Here is a 20484-nt window from a genome sequence, read left to right as displayed (position 1 = left end):
AGGTGATGGTAGTGGAGTATGTTACGGGCGGGCCGTAACAATAGGAAGGATATAGGTCTATTGGAGTCAGTGCAAAGGAGAATGTCCAAAAAGATACAGGGGATGAGGGATATTCCCTATGAAGCGAGACTAAAGAAACTCAATATGCATTCTTTAGAGAGACGAAGGTTAAGAGAAGACCTGACAGAAGTATTTAATTGGTATAAGGGTTATAACAAAGGGAACATAAGCGAAGTTCTTAGGATCAATAGCAGAGACAGAACCAGAAATAATGGGTTTAAGTTTAAAAAATTCAGGTTTAAGAGAGAAATGGGAAGAAACTGGTTTTCAAACAGAGTGGTTGATGAGTAGAACATACTCAGTGGTCATGTAGTCATTACTGAGTCAATAGGAAGCTTTAAAAGAAGATTAGATAAAATTATGGATGGGGATGATAGATGGAATTAGGTAACTTTAATCACACAGAGACTGCCACTTGTAGGCGTAGCGGCCTCTTGCAGCTTCCCTCTTTTCTTATGTTCTTATGTGTACTATCCTCAAATCAATGAGCTGCGCATTTTGTTCAGGAAAATTTTCCGTCAAAAAGTATGCAGTTCCTTACGATTTCGAGATAAAATGGAGTAATTTGAAATTTTCAGATGCCTCCCGGATTTTAAGTGTTAAAAACACATATTAAACAAGCCAGTCATTCTAAAAGACTATCCGTGTGATGGATGCTTGCCTTTAACGTGCTGGAGGCGACACGAGCATGTAAAAGAAAGAAAAGTGCAGAGGTTACTAAACGCAGAGCAATGGACGCGCTACCTTAACACTTTATTCTGTAAAACAGTTGCTGCCTAATCGAGTTTAGATCTTCACTTATTCATTTATACTTTTTATCATTTAATATATTTATTCATAAATTTACTTGCTTATTTGATGTGAAAATAATAAAACAGGCATGGAATAATCCAATGCAGCAAATATATATATTTTTGAACGAACTAAAGTTAAAAAAAAGGCGGGATGCGGGGAAGGGAAGGAAGAGGAGGCGATGGGTGACGGTGCTTAACTTTCACGCTCCCAAAAAATCAGTTAATCTAAATGGCGTATTTAGCCCCAGAGATGATATTTCCCTTTAGAACAGCTGAAAACACAGAACACCAAAAACAGTTAAGGAGGAGTCCTAGAGCTTGAAAAGAAAGAAAAAAAGAGAGAAGATTCTGGATAATTCTTGCTGCGCTGAGAGTCCCAGGCATTGTTGTTTTTATACAAGAGGGTCGCCAACCAATGGCAGAAAAAATATTAGGAAAAAAGAGACTCACTTAAGTGCCAGTTCCCAAAAGATAGCCGCGGAAGAAAGGTCAGATGACGGAGGATGTCTTGAAACCACTTTCTTGAAAGAGTTCAAATCATAGGAAGGAGAAAAGAAAATACAGATGTTGACATGAAGTTCTAGAGTTTGGCAGAGATCATATACGATCTGTCAAGCATTATTCGTCCATAAAGCAGTTGTCGAGTTAGTATATAACTATTCACTATGACTTACTCGTATATTCCTCATTATTTTCTTGCCAGTTATGAAGGTAATATTGAAAGGAAATACCTCCGTAAATTAGACGTCAGGTTGATGTACGACAGATCAGCTTTAAGGGGAAACACTTCATAGAAGTGTTTGCTAGTTACTCGTAAGTCAATGAACTTAATTACACATAAAATAAGAAGTAAAAACAATACTGACGTTCTTACATTGAGAAAACACTTGCCATCACATTACGAGAAGCCAACACTTATAATGCAAGTAGAGTTGACAACACAAACAGCAATATTCCACATCGCGACACGAGCCAAAGGAAAAGATCAGAGAAGTGTGGCCGTGAGTGACCCAGAGATTTCTGGAGCGTGAAATGAGGTAACAGCCTAAGCCAGACTGGGTGGAGTGTCTTAACAATATCTACTTACCTGCTACGATTATAACTATTATCATCATCGTCATCATTAGTTTATATATTTTTACGTGTAGTTACCGCATTTATATTCTTCTCACGTAATTACCGAAATACCACAGTCCGTTCGAATGTACATTCTTACTCCTTCAAAATCTGCTTTCAAGACTGCCGTTCCGGCCTAGTGTGAATACTGTATACACCCATAAGAATCAATGTAATAGTAAACCTTACGAGATGTGACGTACAGGAAAAAATCTTGCCTTAAAACACATAACTAGTTATTTCCTAGCCTGTCTTATCTCATGCCACAATGAAAGGGGGCCTTCTTTGGTAGACATGACCATAACAATACACACACACATACATACATACATAGTACTCTTCGCATGTTTGAGTGGTTCCAATCACAGTTTTATTAAATAGGGTGGAATAAAAAGCTTTTCGTCTCAACTCCCCTCCTCTGACTGACTGTCTTCAGCCTCTTTCTCACCGCCGGAATGTAGCATCTCTTACTATCTTTTATCGCTATTTTCATGCTAAATGCTCTACTGATCTTGCTAACTGTATGCCTCCCCTCTTCCTGTGGCCTCGCTGCACAAGACTTTCTTCTTCCTCTAATCCCTATTCTATCCAACTCCCTAATGCAAGAGTTAACCAGAACTCTCAATCACTTTTTTTTTTTTTTTTACTTTTTATTTACACCATGTAGGCTTTTTCACGAGAATTTCTTTGGTAAATTCTGGAACACTTGTGTATGTTATTTCCATATTCCTACGACTTCACTTCTTTTAATAGGGAGGTTTCAAGACATTTGTTCCAGACATTTGGCTAACTATTTTGATCTTTAAGAGAACTGGCATTCCAAGTGGGACTTTTTTTTTCTACCTTTCGTTGCCCTTGGACGGCTTCCCCTCTTGCATAAAAAATACACACACACACACACACATTACTCAACGGGTAAAAACATGTAATCTTCCTTTTCAGAAATAAAGCCTCATATGAACACTTACAAAACACGACTGAACAAATAGGGTTGGTACAAGTTAACATAACATGCACGAAGTGATGATCTTTTGCTAAACGGTTGCACATTAAAAGTAGATAAAGGTGGGCTATCAAACATGGATGTCATAAAAAAGCGTGTTTTCAAAGTTGACTTAATAATCTTAATCTAAGTACGTGCAAGTTTGCGGTAAATGTATAAAACTTCGGTGAAAAGAAAATAATCATGAAAATGATACCAATAAAAATAATTAAAAAAAAGACGATAACGATGAAAAAAATAATAAAAATAACTGCCATCAGTATTCATTCATCACCACCATTTTTACACACCAATGCCAGAGAAAGCCAACACCAAGCATTTTGCACCACCACTTCTCACTTCTGAAAAAAAGGTCACAACGCAGCAGCAGACGACGCTCTAAGGAAAATAAAGGTAAACAAACACTCGAACACAATTTATCTAGTTGAAAAGTGTTCTGTGAAGGGCAAAGTTATGAAGAAGCCTCGGGAAACTAAGGAGCATTTTCAGTGTGGTAAACCTTGTCATTGTAGCTATTCTTAACGCGCTCTCTCTCTCTCTCTCTCTCTCTCTCTCTCTCTCCCCATCACACACACACACACACACACACACACACACACACACACACACACACACACACACACACACACACACACACAGAGCAAAAGGTGGAGCAAGCCCCTAACACTTCGCCATAGTCCAAAAATCAGATTAACATCGTACATCCCACATGGGGATCGTATCAGATATTAAGCTGATAAGAACAGACACACACACACACACACACACACACAGCGTAGTGTAGTGGTTAGCACGCTCGACTCACAATCGAGAGGGACGGGTTCGAGTCCCGGTTAGCGGCGAGGCAAATGGGCAAGCCTCTTAATGTGTGGCCCCTGTTCACCTAGCAGTAAATAGGTACGAGATGTAACTCGAGGGGTTGTGGCCTCGCTTTCCCGGTGTGTGTTGTGTGTTGATGTGCTCTCAGTCCTACCCGAAGATCGGTCTATGAGGTCTGAGCTCGCTCCGTAATGGGGAAGGCTGGCTGGGTGACCAGCCGACACACACACACACACACACACACACACACACACACAGTCATACACAGTCATACACACACACACACACACACACACCCACACACACACACACACACGTCACACACGCCACACACACACACACGCCACACACACACACACATACATACACACACGCCACACACACACATATACATACACACCACACACACACGCCCGCCACACACACACACACACACACGGTAGCTCAGTGGTTAGAGCGCTGGCTTCACAAGCCAGAGGACCAGGGTTCGATTCCCCAGCCGGGTGGAGATATTTGGGTGTGTCTCCTTTCACGTATGTTAGTATGTCCTTATGTACTGCCCGTGCTCCGTTTTCTGTAAAACATTCTATTTATAGAATCAGTTTGGCTGGCTTGAGGTGACGTCACGTCTTCCCCTCAGTTCATGCTCGCCGCCGTTTCAGGTGACACGCTCACCACCAGCCTCTCGTTTGCTCGGCTATACCTGTTGTGTCTTGTGATACTATTAAATACACGTTCATAGTGGACTCGGGTGTCTCCATGCTACCCCAGTTTAAGGACAACTACCACACATGTGTAGCCCCTGTTCACCTAGCAGTGAGTAGGTACGGGATGTAAATCGAAGGGTTGTGACCTTGTTGTCCCGGTGTGTGGTGTGTGCCTGGTCTCAGGCCTATCCGAAGATCGGAAATAATGAGCTCTGAGCTCGTTCCGTAGGGTAACGTCTGGCTGTCTCATCAGAGACTGCAGCAGATCAAACAGTGAAACACACGACGCGTAGTGTAGTGGTTAGCACGCTCGACTCAATCGAGAGGGTCCGGGCTCGAGTCCCGGAAAGCGGCGAGGCAAATGGGCAAGCCTCTTAATGTGTGGCCCCTGTTCACCTAGCAGTAAATAGGTACGGGATGTAACTAGAGGGGTTGTGGCCTCGCTTTCCCGGTGTGTGTTGTGTGTGATGTGGTCTCAGTCGTACCCTAAGATCGGTCATTACGAGCTCTGAGCTCTTTCCATAGGGGAAAGGCTGGCTGGGTAACCAGCAGACGACCGTGGTGAACAACACGTCACACACACACACACACACACACACACACACACACACACACACACACACACACACACACACTCACTCTCAGTGGTTAGAGCGCTGGCTTCACAAGCCAGAGGACCGGGGTTCGATTCCCGGCCGGGTGGAGATATTTGGGTGTATCTCCCTTCACGTGTAGCCCTTGTTCACCTAGCAGTGAGTAGGTACGGGATGTAAATCGAGGAGTTGTGACCTTTTTGTCCCGGTGTGTGGTGTGTGCCTGGTCTCAGGCCTATCCGAAGATCGGAAATAATGAGCTCTGAGCTCGCTCCGTAGGGTAACGTCTGGCTGTCTCGTCAGAGACTGCAGCAGATCAAACAGTGAAACACACACACACACACACACACACACACACACACACACACACACGAGAGAGAGAGAGAGAGAGAGAGTTTTTCTCGCGCATCGCACAAAACCAGTACAAAACTGATAAGCCGATAAAGGGTTTATAGATTTTTTTTTTTAAGCTTGTCTATTTTTCAAAGGAATGAAGTATGGTTTAGGCAGAAGCTGCATGCATGGGTACAAGGACAGCTGTTCTACATGCAGATGTGCATGGTGCTTCTTTACGGTAAAGGTTTGTTTATCTTAGGGACCAGTTTTAATGGCAACGGAGATGAAGAATCACATCTTTTCCTCATTACATTTTCCTCAAAACAATCATGAAAGTAATCTTGAAAACTCTGATAACCTTGGCAGGAGGAAAGACGTTGAAAAGTTCGGGATCACGGTCACAACACACAATGACAAATTCATTGATATATTACAGCTTTAAGAGCGTTGGAGTGCACGGCCTGTGCTGCTCAAGCAACTTTTTTTTTTTTTTTTCGGATACATCGAGTAATTTTGCAGTGGCATGAATCACATCGTACATTAATTCCTTTAACATCTTACAATGTACATACAATCTGTAGCCAGTTGTTCTAAATCTAACAAAGGTACACACATACACACACACACACCTTGCTAAACAACATTCCTTCATTAATAGTTTTTATTTTTATTTTTTTTTCAAGTGGAATGAAAAGACAAAAATCTAATTAGAAAAGTTTGTGGGAAGAGAAGTCGGGAAAGAAAGTAAGAAATGCCAGATTGTGGGCTTGACCACATTGCTTAATGATCTATTCATATTTTTTTAATAATACTTTGTTTTTTAATATATGCCGATAGACAACAGACATTCATTCATACATTTACACAAACATTCCCAAGGATACAAATGCGCCAGTAAGACCAAGCTTTCCCTATGAAGCAGACTTTTGGGGGAAGTGGATCTGCCTCACTGATATGGTGCGAGAAAGAGAAAGTGTCTTTGTGCTTAAATCTTAGTAAGGCAGCCTTTCTCACAAGAGACAACTAAACCCTAACATTGCAGACTACTTGGCACTGCGACTCCGACAAAAATGTTGTATATGTATGTATTTATCTCTGAGATAATTTACCATAGGATGCATGAGTATGTACAGTTGGGCGACAATTTTGACAAGACAATTTTGGAGACACATTAGTTTTTGTTGAGTTGGTTGACTTGTAATTTGTAATGCATGTTTTTTTCATATATTATATCATCCACTCTGGGTATGATTACACTTTTCCTGGACTTTAATTCAGGTGACATGATAGGTAGAAAGCCATGAATAGAGAATTCTTGATTTGTCTCGTGTTTGAATATGCACTCAGCGTAGAGCTCGCTAACAGTTAATATGACAAAGCCATCTTGAGTGATGATTATCTTGCAGATTTATATATCCTTCCTACCACGATTTCAATGAGCTTTTAATTTTGATCTCTATCATTCTGCCTCTTCTCTCAAACCTTCGCTAAAAACTCCACCTTGGATGATTCTCCTTCTGAGTATTTCCTGCCTTCAATTGAAATTCTTCACAATGGTGTTTTCCATGCCCTTGCTGGCCTAAACCCTCGGAATCCTTATGGACCTGATGGCGTCCCTCCTATTATTCTCAAAAAACTATATAATATAATATAATCAACGTCAGCATATATTACTCCAAACAAAGGTTAACGTACTGTGACATTAAAATTCATGTCCAACTTAAATATAAATCAAATAGTTATCATTACCAAGGGAATGAAAAATACATCAATCTCTCCAACGACAAAACTTCAATCATATATGACGAGAATAATGCATGGAAATAAATAAAACATACTAAACACAATGACGCTGTTAAATTTGTAGAAAAAGAATAGAGAGCAGACAGATAATGCTTTAGGCATTAAACCTTTAGATAGCGTACACGCATAGCACACAGTAGATTGGAAGAGGATTGAAGAGTTCGTACGGTACTCATTTTGCCTCAACTCATGAGAATTTCTAGTTCAGTGGTGAACTTGCAATGAAAAATGGTGGTGGTGGTGATGTGATGTGATGTGAGGAAATGAAGAAACAACGTTTGTACGGTTGAGTGGAGAACCACGTTTCATGATTGTGTTATGACAAAACACAAAAATGTGCATTTTACGAGGTAGTGAAAAATTCATGCTGAAAAATACAAATATAACAACACCGCACGAATACATTTGTTAAGAGAAAACACGATGGTAATTTGTGAAGTAAGCTTGGAGAAATATATGACGTTTCATTTGACCTAACGTGTGTAACTGTTCCAAACGTTTTAAGAAAATGGAAAATGATAGGTGAAAAAATAAATAAAAAATCAAAGCAAAAATAAAATGAAAATAAAGAATACATGTGACTGATAGTCATCAATCTTTGTATAACTTCACAAATTCATTTGAGGAAAGTAAAAAAAATTCAGTTACATTGAGATAAAAGCTGAGCCAAATTCCACTACATAAAAATATTACAATGTTTTATTTATACTATAGAATCTTTAGATATTTTATAGTTATTACTTGAAATCATTTCGTCACTGGAAACTCAGCATTTATGTCAATTGCAAATTATAAACAGCGGGAAGATAAACGTGGGTGTTGTTCAGAAACACGCTAATATTTGAGTGAAGAATGAACTGATTTGCTATTCTTTACGACACATGTTTTCACGCACACACACACACACACACACACACACACACACACACACACACACATACACGAAAAGGGTAATATCGTGTCAGGTTAAGTTATGTCTATCAGTACCAAGGAAGGTAAGAGACTCCTTCCTTGATGATTACACAGTCAATAAAAGAATCACGAAATACCTTCATTGGAATCAGCGGAGTAAAGAAATACCAACAGAAACGCGGAAATTCACAAGATTTTACAAATTAAAAAGGCAAGATATGAGTCTCGTTTCCATCTTCCTCAATCAATACTTATTTCCTACAAACCTCATGTAATAACTTATCATGAGACACTGAAACAAACACTTCACCGGAAACACAGACGTTCATAAAATCTTAATTTATATATATATATATATATATATATATATATATATATATATATATATATATATATATATATATATATATATATATATATATATAGAATCAGAGAAGTGAAAAAACTCACGTGTTTACAGAGGGCAATTACTCCTGGGAGACTTCAAGACAGTAACAAGTTAAGGAACGACACATGGATGGATTGGTGGAGGCGACATGGCGAAACGTGTGGGCGGCGGCTTGCTCGGTGCTCTAGTTAACCGTGCAAGATCACTAGCTGGAAGTAAAACCGAAGCATTAAGTAAACAAATCCATGAAAACAGAAAAAGGAAAGCATGCGGAAAGAAATAGAGATACAAAGAGATGCTGTCAGAGAGAGAGAGAGAGAGAGAGAGAGAGAGAGAGAGAGAGAGAGAGAGAGAGAGAGAGAGAGAGAGAGAGAGAGAGAGGAATACAAATAGACAACCCCTCCTTGTAAAACTTTCACAATACACTGCAGGAATTGATATGTAAAGTGGAAAAAGTAGTGGTGATAAAAAGATATTAACAAAAAACCAGTACACTGTAGCAATTAACAAAGGGAGGGAGAAGAGAAAACATAAAACATGAAAAGAGAGAAAGTAAAGCTGAGTTACGAGTACTGGTGGTCAATGCATTTTGTGAAACATTCCACAGCCTGAAAACTGACAAAAGGCACAACACGCAGTACAGGTCAATGTTTGGTTACTTAATCAGTTACTACTTATTGGCAGGAAAACGTACCTTCTTTGACTCGATTGCTTATGAAAACATGAAAACACGAAAGGTATAAATGAAATGGTCTGGGAAAAAAAGATGTTATACTACGAAAAAAAAGTAAATGAAATGTTTGAAAAAGAAAAGGTATAAAGTGATATTAAATTATTACTATTATCTATTATTTTTTTTATATGATTTTTTATATCAGGTCCCTGCGACAACCGACAAGCAGCCTCGCCCATCGCCACCAAGCAAGCCCCGCCAAGCAGTCCCTCCCCAGCAAGTCTTCAATTACACACACACACACACACACACACACACTCACTCTCTCTCTCTCTCTCTCTCTCTCTCTCTCTCTCTCTCTCTGAGTCTCAAAGAAATAGAGTAAAATATTCCATCATTAGTGCGCGGCAAAATACAATAATACGGGCACTAGAAAATATCAAGTTAAATTAAAAAAGAAGGAAAAAAGGAAAATTTTCCCTTGACGCTTTTGCAAAAAACAAAACGAGTCAAATCCTGATGTGCTTATTTTTTTATCTTTTATTTTATGATCTTCCCATTCTTTTCTTAAATAAACACAAAAGAGATCAAAACATGAAAAGGAAAAGAAATAGAGAAAAAGAAAACTTGATTGCTGCTTCCATTAAAAAAAAAATGCATAAGAAAAAAGACACTGAAAGGAACAATCCACTCTCATTCAGCGATTAACACAAACAATGATACCAAAAACTGCTGCGGGTCTCTCGTACATCTGTGGCACAAATCACACACTTCTTCGTATGTGGCAGGTCATTCCCCACCGCGCTGACAGTGTAGGTGCTCGGAAACAGGAAAAAGGCAGGCGAGGGATCAAAGAAGCTGCTGGTGGGACTTCTCTTCCATTTCTATTTGTATTGGGTGTCAGAAGAGTGGTTGACTGCTATGATGGGGCTGGAAATAAGTCTATCGTCTCTGTCAAAATTCCTGTATCTGTATTAGAAGTACTTTGTCTAAACTAAAAGTCTTTTTATGAATTATAAGAATTTCCTGTTTACATTAGTCTTTTCTTCATTTGAAGTCTTTCGTTTATATGAGAAGCCTTTTCTACAGATATAAGTATTCGTATTGAAAGTCTTTTGTTTGCATCCGAGTCCTTTGTCTGTACTAGCGCTGAGACTGTTCACTTCTGATGAGTGCAGCGATAAAAGGCAGGAATTGGATGCTTCCTTCAACCTCTTCCGATCGCCGCAGGGTGGCAGACAGATAGGCTGGTTCCTGTTAGCATTCAAGACCAAGCTGCCTCGTCTTAAAGTGTATTAATCAAAAGATCTCCATACAGATGAACAATGACACATTCCTAAACAACTTTTTTTCTGCATTCTATTCGCGTATGAAGGTCACCACTAATTATGATCGCTCCCATTCCCTACCTGTCTCCACCAACCCGAAATAGAAAAGTTAAGAGTGAGTCGGTTATTCAGGTTCACTATTGATTACCCTAAGGTTTCTGTCCCTTTAGTCACTTTTCTTTTTGTCTGCACTGTATCGTCAACATTCTTTTAGAAACTTCGGGACACTGGTCCCGGAGAATTGGTGAAGGATTACTGGTGAATGATTAGCGGTGAGTTGCGGTGAAAGAGTTTACCGACTTCCGTGTCTGCCTCTGCCCTGAGTTGAGGACTCCATGGTTGCTTTGAACTCTAAACGAAATAATTTACTTTCAGTTAAGGGTATAAAAACGGCCTCCAGGCGTTTAAGACCTTGCTATGTTGTTTAATATCAAACAGTGAAAGATGCATAAACGTAAATAACACACTAATAAACTGTTATCATGAAATGTTGACAGAAGTAGTACGTTACACAGTAATAGAGTTCGATAGTGTGAAGTGGAAACGAGTCCAGGTATCCGTACGCAAAAATTCTTGAATGTGATTGCAGAATTAAAACCAATACAAGTTACATTTAAAATTCATGAAGATAATTATGAATCCCATAAACCCTAATTGTTTATTCAAATTGTGTTAAATCATTAGTGGAAAAACATGTATAATCATAGACAGGCAGCGAGAGAGAGAGAGAGAGAGAGAGAGAGAGAGAGAGAGAGAGAGAGAGAGAGAGAGAGAGAGAGAGAGAGAGAGAGAGAGAGAGAGAGAGAGAAAATAATTAATTATGATTCATTAGGTCATGTGGTGCTATGGACTAAGGAGATGAAATATTTTGGATGTTGATGATATGTGGACACCATCAATGTAATGTCATCTAGGATGTTGGTACGCTAAGATTGTTAAAGTAGGTGCTCATATTGAGTGGAGGAGAATAGTTTGATTTAGGAAAGATGTGATGTTATCTAGGTGAAAGTGCCATGATTCTTTTAGGGCGTCTTTGAGATTAGGGAGCGGGAAAGGGAAGTTAAATGTGGAAAGGCTGTAGTACTTGCTGTTATATATTTTGAGCAGGTGAGGAGGATATGCGAGAATGAAAGGAGACTATGACAGGTTGAGCATAAAATTGGTGGAGATCTTGTCATGAAATAAGAATATGTGAGTCGTGTGTGACCAACATGTAATCGTGCGATTATGGATTCCTAATATCTATTTTGGTGTTCAGGATGCAACCATGGGGAAATATTTGGTTTAACATTGCGGAGCTTGTTTTCCGAGAGTTCATCCCGAAAGGATGGCCCGTGGTTATAAAGGTAGGAATAAGGCGGAATAACCAGTCTTGAATTTCTTTGACAAGAGGGTTGTTAGAAGTCATAGACTGTATGAGGGATAAAAAATTAACAGAATCGGTGAAGACGGTAAAAGATGAAGATGGATAGAAAAAAAATGTGTTTTAAAGCGAAAAGTGTAGTATAATAGTTCAGCTGTGAGGACACTGATTATGGATGGTAAATGGAACTGAAGATATTGGGAGGGAAAGAGGATGGCACAACCAGAGACTTGGTGGAATTTGGATCCGTCCGTCTGTGTAGATGGGTGTGCAAGAGTCATGTGTCGAAGTGTGTTCAAAGAAGCTTGATCGTAGCAGGGCAGAGGAAGTGTTGGCTTTAGATGCAGTATGAGATGGAAACTGGCACATTGCGATAGGGATCAGCCACGGTGTGATAGAAGGAGTATAGAAAGGAAGGGCGTTGATTTTAGAAGAGGTGAGTGGGAGATAAAAATTGTGATGCGAACAGCAAGGAGGCGAGGAAGATGAGGATGACTGGTAAATCTGGTAAAAAGAGATTGAGGGGCATGCAATTTGTTTGTGGAAAACTGTATCGTTTGGTATAACTACGAAGCGAAAGGAGTGTATGGCGACGTGAAATGAATGGAAGACATGATTCTGCATATAAACCCTCAACTGAAGAGGAACGTAATGTTCCGGGGGCCAAACGTAGCCTGAGTGATGTATAATGTCTAGTGAGCTGAGAAGAAGAGATGAGGCTGAGGAATAAACATGGCAACCGTAATCAAGGATGGAGAGGACAAGGGTAATGTGTAAGGGTAGGAATGTTTTGCGATCAGCGCTCCATAATGTATGGGATAGGATTTGCACGAGACGAAGGCGGTGAAGAGCAGTTTTCTTAAATGATAGAATGTTTTCTTTCTAGCTAAGACCGGAGTGTAATATTAGTCCAAAGAATTTGCCAGAAGTACGGTATAGTAGAAGCGAGTTATAAAGCATAAGCTGAGGTGGAAGTATTATATGTGAGCGGGAGAATAGTATTGGAAATGTTTTAGTGGTAGAGAAATGAAATCCATGTCTGGCAAACAAGAGGAGGCTGTCAGAACTGCAGATTGGATGAGGAAGTGAAGATCAGTGACTGAAGGATGACCCGGCAGTATAGATGATATTATTTATTGCAAGAAGGAACAGTGTGGTATTGAGAACATATCCTTGGTGGACGCCTTCAAATTGAGTAAATTGGGATGATAGTGATGAGTTTATGCGGACTCGTAAAGTGCGATTGAGTGGAAAGGATTGGATGAAGACACCCATGTTGCCGGTAATACCACGAGAGGAAAGTTGGTGGCATGTTAAAACAGACTGTTTAGAAGCGAAAGCATTTACAATATAGTGTTCAATATATGCAAGAGGATCAGCAGTGCTCTTAGCGTGTCGGTATCCAAATTAGGAAGATGAAAGATCTTTTGATTCTAATTATCACATATGTCAAGAGTTGATCATTCTTTCAAATAATTTACAAAGACAACTGGTTAGAGCGATGAGTCGGTAATCTTGGGGAAGATTGCCTGGCTTGTTATGTTTACGGAATGGGTGAATAAAACTTCACGCCATGATTGGGGACATTTACGTTGTCCAAATTGTGTTGGAAAGTGCAAGTAAGAAAGACAAGAAGATAGATGGTAAGTGGTGAAGCACCTAGTAGTGGATCTTGTCATGGCTTTCAGAGGTGTTGTGGCAAGATTTGAGAGCTGAAAGCAGTTCTTTGGCAGAGAAGGGGGTATTATAAGATTTGCCAGAACAAGTGCAGAAGTGATAGAATTACTTTCAGCAGTTGTTTTGATACTTGTAGAGCGAGATGAGAGGTGTGAGCCATTACTAACTCGGCAAAAAATTTGGCTTATTTAGTTTGCTATCTGAAATGGGTCTGCAATATAATTGTTATCTATCTTTAGTACTGTAACTATAGGAGGGGGATGTTTTCCAGAGAGTTTATGAATTCGTTTCCAGACAGCCTGATGCTGGTGTGAATGAGATTATGCAGGATACGTTATTTTTCAGTTTTCCTTTGGAGAATTTCGTATGATTTGTTTGAATAAAGCAGATGCTCTTCTGAAAGATATGAGGGCCGGGATAAGTCCAGGTGTGTGTTATGCTTGCGTCTGAAACTGCACCGGGCGGCACGTTTAATATGCAAAGCTCTGGTGCCATCGCGATTCCATCAGGGAACACATCTGGATGTGAAGGGTCTGGTTGTTCGAGGAACGGTTGTAAGAGAACCACAAAATGGATGTAGTGAAAAAGATAAACATATCAGATGCAGAGGAGAAAGATGTTGGGGGTCAGGAGAGAGGTAAAAACTGGCTCTAAGCAAATGTCACCTATTTCACCGTTAAGTGCCTCCACTTCCCCATCTCTCCTGTCACTATTCGTAAGTCATCAGGACCTTTCTTTAACCTCATCCCCGCTTGCCTCGGCTGCAGCCCGGTGACCAAACACTCATCAAAACTGTCTGCTCTCAGCTGCAACGTTTGGACATCAGTGTTCCTGTGGCTGACATTTTTCCTCCACTTGCACCTTGGATGCTGCCACTCCCAACGGTCTACTTCACTCCCACCTGCAAGGCTCAACCTCCCGTCCTGCATACCCAAAATTCGGTGATATCGCCTGAATGGACAGTACCTCATTTATTTCAATGTATATTATGTAAAGTGTCAAATCAACATTTCATTGATCTACCACATCAGAATTTTTTTTTTCGATACCAACGTCGTCAGTGTATATATACATCAACACACACACTGTAAACTTTAAAATGTAACCTTAAAAAAAATGACGAGACTGGCCTATGGGGCAATCATCAGTCTCTCTCACATGTATGATTATTTCATCTAGTGAATAAGTTATGAATCTGAATTCGAATCTGAATCTCTCTCTCTCTCTCTCTCTCTCTCTCTCTCTCTCTCTCTCTCTCTCTCTCTCTCTCTCTCTCTCTCTCTCTCTCTCTCTCTCTCTCTCTCTCTCTCTCTCTCTCTCTCTCTCTCTCTCTCTCTCTCTCTCTCTCTCTCTCTCTCTCTCTCTCTCTCTCTCTCTCTCTCTCTCTCTCTCTCTCTCTCTCTCTCTCTCTCTCTCTCTCTCTCTCTCTCGCTCTCTCTCTCTCTCTCTCTCTCTCTCTCTCTCTCTCTCTCTCTCTCTCTCTCTCTCTCTCTCTCTCTCTCTCTCTCTCTCTCTCCTCTCTCTCTCTCTCTCTCTCTCTCTCTCTCTCTCTCTCTCTCTCTCTCTCTCTCTCTCTCTCTCTCTCTCTCTCTCTCTCTCTCTCTCTCTCTCTCTCTCTCTCTCTCTCTCTCTCTCTCTCTCTCTCTCTCTCTCTCTCTCTCTCTCTCTCTCTCTCTCTCTCTCTCTCTCTCTCTCTCTCTCTCTCTCTCTCTCTCTCTCTCTCTCTCTCTCTCTCTCTCTCTCTCTCTCTCTCTCTCTCTCTCTCTCTCTCTCTCTCTCTCTCTCTCTCTCTCTCTCTCTCTCTCTCTCTCTCTCTCTCTCTCTCTCTCTCTCTCTCTCTCTCTCTCTCTCTCTCTCCTCTCTCTCTCTCTCTCTCTCTCTCTCTCTCTCTCTCTCTCTCTCTCTCTCTCTCTCTCTCTCTCTCTCTCTCTCTCTCTCTCTCTCTCTCTCTCTCTCTCTCTCTCTCTCTCTCTCTCTCTCTCTCTCTCTCTCTCTCTCTCTCTCTCTCTCTCTCTCTCTCTCTCTCTCTCTCTCTCTCTCTCTCTCTCTCTCTCTCTCTCTCTCTCTCTCTCTCTCTCTCTCTCTCTCTCTCTCTCTCTCTCTCTCTCTCTCTCTCTCTCTCTCTCTCTCTCTCTCTCTCTCTCTCTCTCTCTCTCTCTCTCTCTCTCTCTCTCTCTCTCTCTCTCTCTCTCTCTCTCTCTCTCTCTCTCTCTCTCTCTCTCTCTCTCTCTCTCTCTCTCTCTCTCTCTCTCTCTCTCTCTCTCTCTCTCTCTCTCTCTCTCTCTCTCTCTCTCTCTCTCTCTCTCTCTCTCTCTCTCTCTCTCTCTCTCTCTCTCTCTCTCTCTCTCTCTCTCTCTCTCTCTCTCTCTCTCTCTCTCTCTCTCTCTCTCTCTCTCTCTCTCTCTCTCCTCTCTCTCTCTCTCTCTCTCTCTCTCTCTCTCTCTCTCTCTCTCTCTCTCTCTCTCTCTCTCTCTCTCTCTCTCTCTCTCTCTCTCTCTCTCTCTCTCTCTCTCTCTCTCTCTCTCTCTCTCTCTCTCTCTCTCTCTCTCTCTCTCTCTCTCTCTCTCTCTCTCTCTCTCTCTCTCTCTCTCTCTCTCTCTCTCTCTCTCTCTCTCTCTCTCTCTCTCTCTCTCTCTCTCTCTCTCTCTCTCTCTCTCTCTCTCTCTCTCTCTCTCTCTCTCTCTCTCTCTCTCTCTCTCTCTCTCTCTCTCTCTCTCTCTCTCTCTCTCTCTCTCTCTCTCTCTCTCTCTCTCTCTCTCTCTCTCTCTCTCTCTCTCTCTCTCTCTCTCTCTCTCTCTCTCTCTCTCTCTCTCTCTCTCTCTCTCTCTCTCTCTCTCTCTCTCTCTCTCTCTCTCTCTCTCTCTCTCTCTCTCTCTCTCTCTCTCTCTCTCTCTCTCTCTCTCTCTCTCTCAACACCTAACGATCAAATTAAACTAACTAGAATTGCATGACATTCATCTCATCACTGCCTATCTTTGTACCGTCCCGCCTCTACCATTCAGCCTCATTGAAGTTCCTCTTGACAGCTATTAACGTATGCATCATGAATAACTGTGAACGTTCGGGTTATATGTTCTTCCTTCTATCATCGTCCCTGTTAAAAGGACTGCATCATATCTTTGTTAATCTCGTCTCTCAGATTAAGAATGCTTTAATCCCTACTGAGTTTAGGAGTTTCTAGAGTTTTGCAGTTTTAGTTTCCAAGAAGGTGGTTTATGGACGTCTTACACCTTAACATTAATATGCACAGACTATTCCATCTGTAAATGTTCCGAGGCATAGATCCACGCCAGCGTCCATAATAAACCAATCCCATACCGCTCATCTACTTACTCCGAAACACTGAGCACGTTAACATTGATAAACTCTGCCGACGCTGGAGTGGATAAGCTTATAGACTCTAAAGGCATTAGTTTTTTTTTTTTTATCTCACAAAAAGATACCATAATTACTAAGATTCAAAAGTACAAAACTGCTGTGAAAGACCAACTCGTAACATCGTTGTCGCAAATTTAATATATATAACAAAAGACAGAAGAAACATACATCCTTCAAAACAAAAAAAAAATTAAACTTCCCGTTCTTCTGGCCTTTACTGAATAGGATACGACCAAACCACTGTGGACTTCCTTCAGCTTCTGCTACTTTAACTAACCATCTAATAAAGAAATAGATTCCGATCTTTCTGGCTGCAACAACTCGTGTATGTGTACTGAAAGTGAAGCTACGCGGAGCTATAGTGGGTCACTTTAAAACTTCCTTTCCTCTTGGCCTAGTTGTGCTCCCCGTCCGTCCGTGATCTCTGCTCCCCTCGCCAATTCTTGTTTACTTTCTGCTGTCCCCGAATAGTGACGTCCAGCTCTGGAGTCCAGGTCAATATTGTTCATCGACAAGTGTTCCAGTCTGTGATAGTCTAGTGTGGTGTTAACCAATGAAAGGCCAAGGGAAGACGTGTGTGTGTGTGTGTGTGTGTGTGTGTGTGTGTGTGTAATTCACTGTTTGATCTTGTTTGATCTGCTGCAGTCTCTGACGAGACAGCCAGACGTTACCCTACGGAACGAGATCAGAGCTCATTATTTCCGATCTTGGGATAGGTCTGAGACCAGGCACACACCACACACCGGGACAACAAGGTCGCAACTCCTCGATTTACATTCCGTACCTACTCACTGCTAGGTGAACAGGGGCTACACGTGAAAGGAGACACACCCAAATATCTCTACCCGGCCGGGGAATCGAACCCTGGTCATCTGGCTTGTGAAGCCAGCGCTCTAACCACTGAGCTACCGGGCCGTGTGTGTGTGTGTGTGTGTGTGTGTGTGTGTGTGTGTGTAATTCACTGTTTGATCTGCTGCAGTCTCTGACGAGACAGCCAGACGTTACCCTACGGAACGAGCTCAGAGCTCATTATTTCCGATCTTCGGATAGGCCTGAGACCAGGCACACACCACACACCGGGACAACAAGGTCACAACTCCTCGATTTACATCCCGTACCTACTCACTGCTAGGTGAACAGGGGCTACACGTGAAAGGAAACACACCCAAATATCTCCACCCGGCCGGGGAATCGAACCCCAGTCCTCTGGCTTGTGTGTTTGTGTATTTGTGTGTGTTTAGCCCTAGGATGGTTAACGATACCATTAATTTAGTTAATCAAATCTGAGGAAAATCGTAGTTGTTCCTCCTCCTCGAGAATGAATATTATCGTCGTTCCCTTCACACGAGGGGGTTCTCATACTCGGTTGCGTATATAGTAGTGCACCAAAATTAAATTTACTATCAGCTTCAACTCTACGTTCAAAGCCCCATCTACCTTCCATTGCTGATTCTGTTAGTAGCCATTTCATCATTAGATCAGGATGGATTAAGATATGAAAGGGATCTACATACGGCCAAACTAGCAGACCTGCTGATCGAGGAGAACAATGATTGGGACGACGGCGGCCTCCAGTCCCCTCCTTCCCTCCCGTCATTTCTTTGTTCCTTGCTTAGTATATTAACGAATGCATTCTGTCTTCTGTAGAGAGTGAACAATTAATGTTGAGAACATCTCACTATATCTTATAATGAAGCCCGTCAACCGCCTACTGAAAGCCACAGGGGGTTGGATAGCGGTAAAGTGGTCGTGATGGTGCGAGTTCGATCTTTACATAAAGCAGTTACTTGTTGAAATTCAACCCTAGCTAAGAAAACTGATGCTTGCCTTATTTAATGATCCTTTGTGTAGTAGAAAGCCTGAGCCTTTCCTTGAAAGACACACACTTTTCAAAAACACTTTAGAAATTCAGCGGCGAAGTTTGCGATGGTCATGAATGGTGCACAGCTTGAGAGTCCAAGCTGAAGACACCTCGCACTTCAACTTTAGAGAAGTGAAAGAAGCGTAATTCTTAATTATAACTTTCTCTCCATGCTTCGCTTCAGAGAGTTGCAAATGAGCTTCAGAGTCTGCAGATATGTTTCCGATACGGGTATGATACGTAGGTGGTGCATATTTAAGGAAACTTGGGATTCCGGTAATTTAGGCTAACTAACTTGAGGAAAGACAATTACCTCTATCTATCTATTATTGTCCCTTGTGGAGAGATGAATATTCTCACAATTACCTCTATCTACCTGTGTGTGTTCTTACTGAAAACCTGAATCAGAAGAAAAATCAATGATAACATTTAAATATGATAATTGTTCCAGTTGTTCCAGAATAGTTGCGATGGTGACAATGATGGTGGCTGTGGTGGTGTAATGCTGTTGTGATGGTGGTGGTGGTGGTGGTGGTGTATTGGTAAAAAAAATGAGATAAGGAAGGAATTTGGATAATTAAGAAACTGCTCGTCTATCTTTCAGTGCATGCGTCGCAGACACGGTGGCGCTATTTGTCATAACACTCCCTCCGGATAAATGACGGTAAAACCTCTTACCAACCACGATAACAAAATAACAGGAGGCTCTTCATAATTCAGAAGTGACAGACAAGTGATTTGTTAGTACACCAACACTGAGAGCAGCAAGTGATATACTGTACCCTCCCCATTAAAGCACTATAGGTAAAGTCTAGACTCTAGAGTGAACCATTTCAGTATTTGTGTTCAATGTTACCTTACAAAGAGGAAGGAAAAGAAAGACAATTAAATGATGGTCTCACCTCCTCAGCACAGTGCTTAGAGGACGTCCCTGGTTTGATGCTGAGCCCGGAATGCCACTCAGCCACACGCAACAAGGCCGGACTCTCGGTACCACTAACTTGAACGTTTCCAGTCTTCGAAGCTTCAGTCAGCACATGAACACTGATGACTGGCGCACGGTGAGCAGGGGCACCGAGTCGCTAGACAGTTTCAAGCACCTCTAAAAGCTATATAACTACCGGAACAGTGCCATCTGTTGGGCCAAACGCGGATAACAGAAAATGGTACCACGGCTGTCACCAAAAACGAATTATCTGAAGGGTAACTACATTAGATTTCTTAGATATAATCATTATGGAAAATAAATGACAATATAACTGACAAATTTTCAAATTACTAACAAATAATGCGTTTTTACTATATTCTGAATCTCATAATGAGACTCAAAAATAGAAGAAAAATATGAGGTCATCGTAACAACTGATGTAAACTCCTATTTACAAGATAAACATTATCACTGATGAGCGAGCCGTTACTGTCCTTGCCTGGCAAATGTGGAGTGAATGAGCATGTATGTGTGTGTGTGTGTGTGTGTGTGTGTGTGTGTGTGTGTGTGTGTGTGTGTGTGTGTGTGTTCAAGTTCAAATTCATGTTCAAATAGTTTATTGCAATGAAAAACCCACAATGTATATGCATACATTATTACATATCCTATGGAAGGTCTGCAGAGGAAACTCTTCAGCTGACCTAATGATTAAAAAGAACATATATATACTTCATCCATGTGGAAC

The 20484-nt window shown here is 41.3% G+C and overlaps 1 long non-coding RNA gene and 1 pseudogene across 1 annotated transcript in view; both read right to left on the bottom strand.

Moving 5' to 3' along the window:
- The window catches only part of LOC123520755, a 57743-nt gene extending 37966 nt beyond the window's left edge, over window positions 1-19777 (bottom strand). The window contains exons 1-2 of the long non-coding RNA XR_006679359.1: window positions 19714-19777; window positions 8594-8740 (exon numbers count right to left, since the gene is read on the bottom strand). This is a non-coding gene — a long non-coding RNA (uncharacterized LOC123520755). The remainder of the gene's footprint in view (window positions 1-8593; window positions 8741-19713) is intronic.
- Window positions 3603-3761, bottom strand: LOC123498267 (annotated as a pseudogene).
- Window positions 19778-20484: the final 707 nt, after the last annotated feature.

The sequence above is a fragment of the Portunus trituberculatus genome, chromosome 47 (assembly GCF_017591435.1).
Source record: "Portunus trituberculatus isolate SZX2019 chromosome 47, ASM1759143v1, whole genome shotgun sequence".
Classification (NCBI taxonomy): Eukaryota; Metazoa; Arthropoda; class Malacostraca; order Decapoda; family Portunidae; genus Portunus; species Portunus trituberculatus.
The sequence above is the reverse complement of the archived record's forward strand: the minus strand, read 5'-3'. Positions and strand labels throughout refer to the sequence as shown.